The sequence below is a fragment of the Capsicum annuum genome, chromosome 9, assembly GCF_002878395.1.
Source record: "Capsicum annuum cultivar UCD-10X-F1 chromosome 9, UCD10Xv1.1, whole genome shotgun sequence".
NCBI classification, from domain to species: Eukaryota; Viridiplantae; Streptophyta; class Magnoliopsida; order Solanales; family Solanaceae; genus Capsicum; species Capsicum annuum.
In genome coordinates this window covers 152,073,208-152,083,999 of record NC_061119.1, presented here as the reverse complement: position 1 = coordinate 152,083,999, position 10,792 = coordinate 152,073,208, and positions in this window count along the sequence as shown.

The following is a 10,792-nucleotide window of genomic DNA, read 5'->3' as shown; positions in this document are numbered from 1 at the left end:
GGTCTGTCTTAGTTACGACTCGTGGTGATGAGTCGTAAGGAGTGGCTACAAGTCAATGGTTGACCCGTAGTCAAAGGACATTTTTTCTCTCACGTAACCTGAAACCCACGTCTTATAAACTCTTTAGGGTGTCATTAGCACTCAGAAACAAATCTAATTAACTTCTCAAACACTCCAAAAGGCCTCTCTAAATGTCCTTAAGCAAGTCAAGCTAGGGTTTCATCAAGTTGGTTATCTAAAGGCTCAAGGGTCAATTTCTCTCTAAATTTCTTGGTGTTTATGGCATACTACTCTTCCTTCATTGTCAATTTTGTAAAAACATGTGATTTAAAGTATTGTTCATGAGATATTCATGTTGATTTCATAACAAGAGTTGAGGGTTTTGTATGCTTGTTGTTGAACAATGTTTTCCCATGCTTTACATATGATTTTCATGCTTTAATTATGGTTCTACACTTGTGGTTGCATGGCTATAGTGAATGAACTAGGGAATTATGATTTTTTCCAAACTTGTGACTTTTAAAATGGTTATGACCCCAACCCCGTAATGTGAAATTGGTTTTTAGTTATGAGAAATGTGGAAATTGAACTATTCTTGAACTATTACTTTGTGATGTTGAATTAAGCCTTATGGATTCGTGTTTTTACAAATTAATGCATAATTGAATCGAGGGGGTTGTGAATTCCCCCAAGTGATATAATTGTTTGGGCATATTATTGATACCTTATAAGTGTAGTTGGTATGACGATACCAAAAATGTATGCCTTAATGTGAAAAATGGTTCAATGAATGGGAATGTGTGATAAATATTTTTAATTGGGATTTAAAAGACGGTTGTATAGCTGAGTCATGAAAGTGGAGGTTCGAGTGACCGATACTAGAAATCGCTCTAGCCGGTGCAGGGATTGTTATGGGTTGAGGGGTCGAGTCGCCTTGTTTATGACCAGGTGATTCGAGTCCACCTTATTACTATTATTATGATTGGAGGGTTTGAGTCTGTCATATCATATTTCTTGATCGGGTGCTTAAGTCACATTAGTATATGATTTGGAGGGTTCGAGTTTCCCGTGCATATATATATGATTTTTCTCCAGTTTGTGTGGCACACGCACTGAAGCCAGACCAGGAGGTAAGAGATGGGACCATATAGACCGTGGATACTATTATATGACGGTTGAGCTACACAATCAAGGTTATTATTTCAAAGTGCATGTTAAGCCTTGTTCTCTATCCCATATGTGATATATATATATATATATATATATATGTATACGCATTTGATTATGTGCATTGGTTTTGAATGATTTTAAACTTTTGATTATGACATTATGTTATCCTTGTCCTTGAGCTACATGCTATCTGAAACACCCCAGATTTTGGCCTTTGAAAATTTTCTAAGTTTTGAGCTTAATGGCTTGGTTACGACTGGACCCTATGAGTCGTAGGGTGTACTGACAAATTATTGGGATGAGTCATAACTAAATCAATAAGTTTGTGGATTGATTCTGCTTTGAGTATGAGTGACTCACTGAGAGCCATAAGGATACGTTATGAGTCGTTAGGTGTAGTCGGAGTCTCCACTGTAAGTCCTTATTTGGGTTTTGTGTTGGTTACAGCCGAACCCTACGAATCGTAAGGTCCTATTATGAGTCTTATGGTTGTGTCGTAAGGATAACAGTAAATGGTGCCTTGGTGGTACTACCTTGGTTATGACTAGTGGTGATGATTTGTAAGGAGTGGTTACGAGTCGATGGTTGACTCATAGTCAAGGACGACCCTTTTCCATCTTTTAATAAGGGTATTTTAGATATTTACCTCTTGACCTAAACATAACCCACGACTTATAAACCCTTTTAAGACTTTTTTCTCACCCATAACGCAATCAAAACATATTTTCTTCTCTCTTAAATTCTCTCAAGCCAAGTAAGCTAGGGTTTCCTTAAGGTTGAGTATCCAAGGGTCAATTCAAGTTTTCTTTTCTATAATTGTGAATATTTCAGGCATGTTACTCTTCCTTCATTGTTAATTTTGCAAAAATATATGATTTAAAGGATGGTTCATAAGATAATTGTTTTGATTTTGAAAACAAAGGTTGGGGTTTTTAAATGTTATAAATTGAACAATGTTTCTCACGGTTTATATATATATATATATATATATATATATATATATATATATATATGATTTTCATGCTTTTACTATGGTTTTGAACTTGTGGGTGTATGAGAATGGTGATTAAACCGAGTGGTTAGGTTTAACCCCCAATTTGATGATTTTTCCTTGATTATGGTTTTGGAAAATTGTATGCCCTCAACATGTTTGTGAAATTGACAATGAAAATGCTTTTTGTCACATAGTTTAGTTTACCCACTTGTAATAATGCATTGGCATAAAACGTATAATAAACTATTTATGTTTTCCTTAAAAGACCTTGGTGGCCATGTTTTAATGGTGGAATTGGAACCTTGTGGGTTCGGTTAATTGAATGGCTTAGAGTCTCGAATAACTGCTTATTTAAATAACTTTTGACCTATGGGTTTGAGTCCTAGTTGGTTGAGTAGATGATATGGCATGATGATATTATCTTACAAGCGAGGTTGGTATGACGATACCAACGAGATGCCTTGGTGTGCAATTGGTTTAATGAAAATGGGAATATGTGTTAAATGTTTTAATTGGCCTTAAAAAAGGGTTGTGTAGCTAACCATGGAAGGTGAAAGTCCCAAGAGGACTGAAATTGAAAATCGTGCTAGCCGGTATGGGGGTTGTTATAGCTTGAGGGTTCGAGTACCCTTGCTAAGACCATGTGGTTAGAGTCCACCTTATTGTTATTGTTATGACTGGAGGGTTCGAGTTCCCTATATCATATTTCATGATCGGGTGCTTAAGTTACCTTAGTATATGATTAGAGGGTTTGAGTCCCCCGTGCATATATGTATGATCTTTCTTCGGTTCGTATGACTACACATATTGGGGACCGAACAAGGGGTAAGAACTGGGACCATATAGCCCATGGGTACTCTTATTATGACTGTTAAGCTACACAACCCAGGTTAAAATATTCACGTTAAGCCTTGCTCCCTATACAGACATGTGATATGATATTTATATATATGTGTATTAGGTTATGTGCATTAAACTTTAAATGGTTTAAAACTGCTGATACAACATTATGTTATCCTTATACCTAAGTATCATGCTAGTGTTCACCCTGCTAACCAAATTCGGATGTTGTATCCCCACGCAATGCAGGAACTGGCCATACTTCTACTTTTCCTACATAGTGATTTGGATTCGGGGTCAGCTCGTGAGTTGACATTGGAATGGTGAGCTTTCATACATCAGAAGTCTATATTTTATATTTTGGTCTCTTATTTCTCAGATTGTTTAGACTTATTTTGGCTATAGTTGGGTGCATGTCCTGACACCTTATTGGTATTTAGTTTTGGTACTGGTCTAGAAGGCTTTATTAGATTACTGTAGACTGGGTATTGTTGGTAGGTCATTTGGTCAGTTTCCGATTGTCCAATTATAAACATGATTTAAATATCTGTAAGCTTATCTTTATGTTATCTTGTTATATATTTGAAATTCATCCAACAGGGGAGATCTTATGCTGATTTGGTTAGGTGCACGGGGTGATCTCTGATCCATGTGGGACTTCAGATACCCATCACAGCTAGGACTTAGTTCGGGTTGTAACAGCATGGTATCAGAGCTAGGTTTGGTGTCATTGGGTGTCCAACAAAGCCGTGTCAAGTAGAGTCTCTTTTATGGGTATGTAGCGCACCATACTTATAAGGGAGAGACTGTAAGGCATTTAGGAATATTTTCCTTTCTAGTGATCTATTCTTCGGGCTATAGAGTCTAAGGTCCTAAAATTTCCTCTAATACCCGTATGTTTGCTTTTCAGATCATGCCTCCTAGAAAATTTGATGCTCGTGGAAACTTTTCTATCTCGTCTGAGGATAATATGGACAAAACCCGTCCTACCCCTGGGGTGCAGACCTAGTCTGGGGTCTTTGCTTTTGATTTCCCTAGTGAAGTTCCACTAGTTCCCCCTAGTCCTCCCCGAACACCTTAGGGTAAAGTGTCCAATACTGAGTTCCATCATTTTATTCATATGCTGACCCAGATAGTAGTATCTCTATTATGCCAGTCTGGTCTTGTTGGTAGGATAAGGAATTAGGCTAAGATGGGGGAGAGAAAGAACAAGAAGTTCAGATATTCAGAGCAGGTGGGGGTCGTCACAATAGCAGTATACATGGGACATAGTGGACTAAGGAAGGGAGCAAAAGAAATTCTAGTTCATACCTATCGGCTAGAGACCTTTACCCAAAACTATTCAATAGTCGTCATTTTTAAAAAAGTGTAGGACCTAGGGCATAGGGTGCCTAATATCAGTCCAGTAGAGCCCGATTAGTACCTTCCTATCCTCCTCTTGGGTTATGTGGTTAGTGACATCATGGGTTTTGTCATAATGGGTAGAATCAATACTTCAAATGTGGTCAACTCGATTATATGCAATAATATTATCTTTCGTTCAGTGTTGCTATTGGAGCCAATAAGATTTTGGTTGCTAGCTCTTCGGTTTTTGCACTAAGAGGTGCTACTTCTATACCAGCTCTGGCTAAAATTATCTTTATACTTTTGTTACTCTCCCGGAGTCTGAGGTATCACCAGATGTCATTGCTGGTATGTTACAACTCTTTTCTTGTGATGTGTATTTTTTTCTTGATCCTGGGTCTACCCTCTCTTATGTGATCCCTTATGTGGCTGTTCATTTTGGTTTTGATCTTGAGTGTATTTCAGATCCTTTTCCTCTATCCACCTCGGTGGGTGACTCTAATATGGCTAGAGGGATCTATAGGGGTTATGTAACATCGGTCCATGGTAAGAAGGCCTTTGTAGATCTAATAGAATTGGACATGGTAGACATTGATATGAATTTAGGGGTGGATTAGTTGCATTCATGCTATGCGTCATTTTTGGACCCGTAAGGTCAATTTCCATTTTCCAAATGAGCTAGTGATTAAATGGGAAGGTAGTTCCCTTGTGCCTAAGGGAAGGTCCATTTTGTATCTTAGATCTCGAAAAATTGATTTCCAAAAAGGCGCATCTACCATCTAGTGCATGCTAAGGATTCTAGATTTGAAGGCCCTTCTTTGCAGTCTGTCCCTATAGTCTATAAATTTTTCTAAGGTATTCCATGATGATCTTTCTAGTATTCCTCTCGATATGTTAGCTCGAGGATAGCGATGCGAGATTTGTGGGAGTAAATTGGTAGGCTTGATGGGGTGTACGGAAAGGATGAGGTTGATGACTTAAGAAATACTGAAGTGGGAAGGTCGTGATGTATAGACTGGAGGCCTAGGTTGAACTGATGGATTGGAGGCTAAGTCATTGGATGGATTATGGCATGAAGTTTGTTAGAATATGATGAGCCCCATGTAGCATCTGGATAGATAAGGTTTTAAGTATAAGAGAGCCAAAATTCCCTAGTACATGTCTATGGTGATACCCTTTAGATCAGAGTGTGGTTCTTATAAGTGTAGTAAGATCGAGGGCTAATCTTAAATTTGCTCCTAGTGGTGAGCTTCAGGGGGGAGTTAGGGTAAATTTACTCCTATTCTAGCAATTCCCTCCTATTTCAGTTAAGAGGGAACTCTAAAAGTGTTGTATGCATTCTGATAGTGCTTATACCTAAGGCCCGCATTCCACATACTGCAAATATCCATACTCCAGTCCCTGAATTGAAGGCAATAATGGTTCTCAAAAATTCGAGCATCCAAGTGTTCAAGCTCTATGTCATGACACTCATGATTAATATATTCATGTCTCACATTACCTATGATATATGCAGTTGTGTTTCTCCTGGTGTCCAGTCCTAAGGACTCATGCTATGGTATGTTTATGTTAGAACAAACCTTCATTTATGACCTAGGTGGTTTCTATGAAGTAATTCATGCTTATTGTATTGTGTCTCATCTTGCGGGTCTTACCTTGAGCAATGCGACAAATAGGAGTTGTAATTGAGAAGTAGTCCCTTCATTTTAGATGTTTGTACTCTAGTTCCTCAGTGACCCTTCTTATGTTAGGATGATAGTTGTTCTTTATTATAAAATTTTGGGGTGACTACTCAAGCTAAAATTATAGATAAAAATAGAAGGGTAAGATGAACCTTTGTTATGTGAATAGTTAAGAAGGAGGCATGAGTGAAATCCATCGCGATAGTGATTAAAGTTTCTAGTTTTGGTGGGAGATCTGCAAAGCAAGGGTAAAAAGGAAAGTTTGAATGTTGTGATTGATAGATACACAAATCATTGTGTTATGTGGTTAGTAATACTTGATTAAGACCTGAAGTTACTTGATTATGGTGATAAGATAGAGTAGTACTATTGTAGTGGTGTAAAGTATAGGGTCCCATGGCTTACACTAGCTCATTTAACTTTGAGTTATGCTTTAACATGAGAGGAATATGTAGTTACACTCAGGCTTTATAATTGTGTGTTTTGCAGGAGAATTTGAGAAATAAAAGGGTGGAGTGTTGTGTCCATAGTTAAAAGCATAGTGGGAAGCATGGTTATATTTAAGTGTTATTAGATGTATTGTTTGGGAAGTGGAAGATGTTTCTATGCTATCCTTATGTCTTGCAAGAATTTTAGTTCGCATTTTGTATTAATGTTCCATAGTACGAATGCCCAAGATCATGTCTTTGTCATGTCTCGTTATCGTATGGTTAGTGCCTAAACAGTTCACTTGGGGGTGTCATGAGATCCAATATCCGATCCTATTCCCCTTTTTATAAATTCGTGCTTAAAGTATGTGTTATTTTTGACATCTTTATTTTCTAAGATTGTTAAAGGTAAGAGTAGGGGTAGATGGAGTCAAATCGTGCTAGCATTTGCCTTGACCCATCATTTGAGGATGAATGATACAAGTAAGGGAGAATTAAAACATCCCAGATTTCGACCCTTGAAAATTTCCTGAGTTTTGAGCTCACTGGCCTGGTTACAACTGGATCCTATGAGTTGTAGGCTATCCGGATGAGTCATAACTAAATCAGTAAGTTTGTGGCTTGATTTTGCTCTGAGTACGGGTGGATTACTAAGAGATGTAAGGATATGTTATGAGTCGTTAAGTGTAGTCGTAGGGTGTCCATTGCAAGTCCCCATTTCAATTTTGTGTTGATTACGACAGGCCCCTACGAGTCGTAAGGTCCTATTATGAGTCCTATGGCTGAGTCCTAAAGATAATAATGTAGGGTGCCTTAGTTACGACTCATGGTGAGGAGTCGTAAGAAGTGGTTACGAGTCGATGGTTGACTCATAGTCAAAGACGACCCTTTTCTAGCTTTTAATAAGGGTATTTTAGATACTTCCCTCTTTCCCTAAACATAACCCATGACCTATAAACCCTATTGAGACTTTATTCACACCTATAACACAATCAAAATATATCCTCTTCTCTCTCAAATTCTCTTAATCCAAGCAAGCTAGGGTTTCCTCAAGGTTGAGCATCGAGGGTCAATTCAAGGTGTCTTTTTTATAATTGTGAATACTTCAGGCATGTTACTCTTTCTTCATAGTTAATTTTACAAAAGCATGTGATTTAAAGTATGGTTCAAAATATTATTGTTTTTGTTTTGAAAAACAAAGGTTGGGTGTTTTGAATTTTATGAATTAAACAATGTTTCTCACGGTTTATATATATGATTTTCATGCTTTTGATATGGTTTTGAACTTTTAGGTGCATAGGAATGGTGATTAAACTGTGGGGTTAGGTTTAATCCCTAATTTGATGATTTTACCTTGATTATGGTTTTGGAAAATTGTATGCCCTCAACATGTTTGTAAAATTAATAATGAAAAGGCTTTTGGTCATATAGTTTGGTTTACCCACTTGTAATAATGCATTGGCATATAAAGGATAATGAAGTATTCATGTTTTCCTTGAAAGGCCTTAGTGGCCATGTATTAATGGTGGAATTGGAACCTTGTGGGTTCGGTTGATTAAATGGGTTTGAGTCCCGAACGACTGATTATTTAAATGTCTTTTGACCTATGATTGGAGGGTTTGAGTCCCCCATGCATATATGTATGATCTTTCTCCTGTTCTTATGGTTACATGCACTGGGACCCGACCATGGGGTGAGAACTAGGGACCATATAGTCCATGGGTACTATTATTATGACGATTAAGCTACATAGCCTAAGTTAAGATTTTCAAACACTCATGTTAAGCCTTATTCTCTATCCCGACATGCGATATGATATTATATGTATATGTATTTGATTGTGTGCATTAGATTTTGAATGATTTGAAATTGTTGATTATGGTATTATGTTATCCTTATCCCTGAGTATCATGTTAACGTTTACCTCACTAAGCATCTTCGGATGCTATCTCCCCATGCGATCCAGGAACTGGCCATACTTCTAATTTCTCCTGCATAGTTATTCGGATTTGAGGTTAGTTCGTGAGTTGACATTAAAGTGGTAAGCTTTCATACATTGGAATTCTATATTTCATGTTTTGGTCTCTTATGTCTCAGATTGTTTAGACTTGTTTTGGCTATAGTTGGGGGGCATGTCCCAACACCTTATTGGTATTTAGTTTTGGTATTGGTCTTGAAGGCTTTGTTGGATTACTGTAGACTGGGTGTTGTTGGTAGGTCATTTGGTCAGTTTTCGGTTGGTGGATTATAGACATGATTTAAATAGCCTAAAGTTTATCTTTATGTTATTTTGTTATATATTCGAAATTCATTTAATATGGGAGATCTTGTGTTGGTTTGGTTAGGTGTAGGGGTGATCTCCGTTCCATGTGGGACTTAAAACCAATCACGGACAAGCCTTGGTTTAGGGTGTGACACTAGCGTTCACCCCGTTAAATGTCTTCGAATGTTGTATCCCCATGCGATATAGGAATTGGTCAAAATCTACTCCTCCTGCTTAGTGATTAGGACTCAGTATCAGCTCATGAGTAGACATCGAAGTGGTGAACTTCCATACATTAAAAGTCTATATTTCATATTTTGGTCTCTTATGTCTTAAACTATTTTGACTATTTTTGGCTATCGTCGGGGGCATATCCCGACACTTTATTAATACTCAATTTTGGTTCTTTGTTTAGAGGGTTTATTCGGATTACTGTGGTTATTAGAAGGTTTTGGTCGGTTGTTTGGCCGGTCACCTATCATCGGTTATAGAGCTACATTAAATTTTTCTTAAACTTATTGCACGCTATCTTGTTATATGTTCGAAATTCACCCGACCTTGGGGTATGTTGTGTTTGGTTTGGTTTGGTGCAGGGATGATCTCCGATCCATATGGGACTTGAGATATCTGTCATGGCCAAGCCCTGTTTTGGGTCATGACAAAGATTGTATTAGAGCCTTGGTTTGGTGTCATTGGGTGTCCAACAAAGCTGTATCAAGTAGAGTCTCATTTATGGGTGTGTAGCGCACCACACTTATAAGGGAGAGGCTTGAGGCATTTAAGAATGTTTCTCTTTCTTGTTGTTCTATTTCAAGTATAGAGTCTAAGATCTTGAATCTCTCTAATTCCTATTTGTTCCCCTTTCAGATCATGCCTTTAAGACGATCTGATACCCGTGATAATTTTTTTGTCCCATCTGAGGACAATGTGGATGGAGCTCGTCCAACTCCAGGAGTTCAGACCCAGTCTAGGGTCACTTCTTCTGATTGCCCTGAGGGAGCTCCACTGTTCCCCCTGTCACTCCCCAAGAACCTCGAGCTGATATGTCTAATGCTGAGTTTCGCCAGTCGATTCATTTTCTTACCCAGTTAGTTGTTTCCCAGACTGAGTTTGTTGCTTCTGTTGCTCCATCATTTGAGGCCACTAGGGTTGGACAATTTATGAGGTCGAGTTCTCTTATTTTCACTGGTTTTACGTTGAGTAAGATCCTCAAACTTTATTGATGAGATGGAAAAGATCTTTTGTGTGATGCATGTTACTGATGTGGAGGGTGTAGAGTTCACTGCTTATCAATTGAAGGATTTGGTGAATTAGTGGTACGAGGAATGGGACCAGTCTAGGGGAGATGATGCCGAGTTAGCTCTGTGGGATAATTTCTCTAGTGCTTTTCTTGACCGCTTCTTTCCTCAGAAGTTAAGGGAGACAAAGGTTGAGGAATTTGTGAATCTAAAGCAAGGTAGGATTCAGTAAAGGAGTATGCCTAGAAGTTCCATAAGTTGTCACTTATGATCTTGAATTGGTGTCTAGCATAAGGGCTAGAATGAGGAAGTTTACTTATGGGCTGCCCCGTAAGTTGATCTTGGAGAGCAAGGATACTTTGTTGAACAAGGATGTGGACATCTCTAGATTTATGGTGTATATGCAACAAGTGGAAGAAGAAAAGAAGAAGCAAATGGAGATGAGTGAAAGGTGGAGTAAGAAGTTTGCTATTCGGATCAGGGTAAAAGTTAGCAACAAAGTGGTAGAAACTGTGGGAAGTGGTCTAAGAAAAAGTGGGGCCACTCTGGTTCCTACTATACAACTAGTGTTCCTTATCTGAAGCCATCGGGTGACTGTCATTCTTAACATGATAGTGGGTATAGAGCACCAGGAGCCCAGTCGCAATCTAGTGGGGCTCAGTCAGCTCCGTTATATCCTCCTTGTTGATTTTGTGGTCAGGTGCATCGTGGTTTTTGCAAAGAAGGGAGGAATATGTGCTTCAAATATGGACAGATTGGTTATCTGAAGAGGGATTGTCCTTATAAGGTTGCTTCTGGGGTGAATAATATTCTTGTTGCTACCTCATCCACTC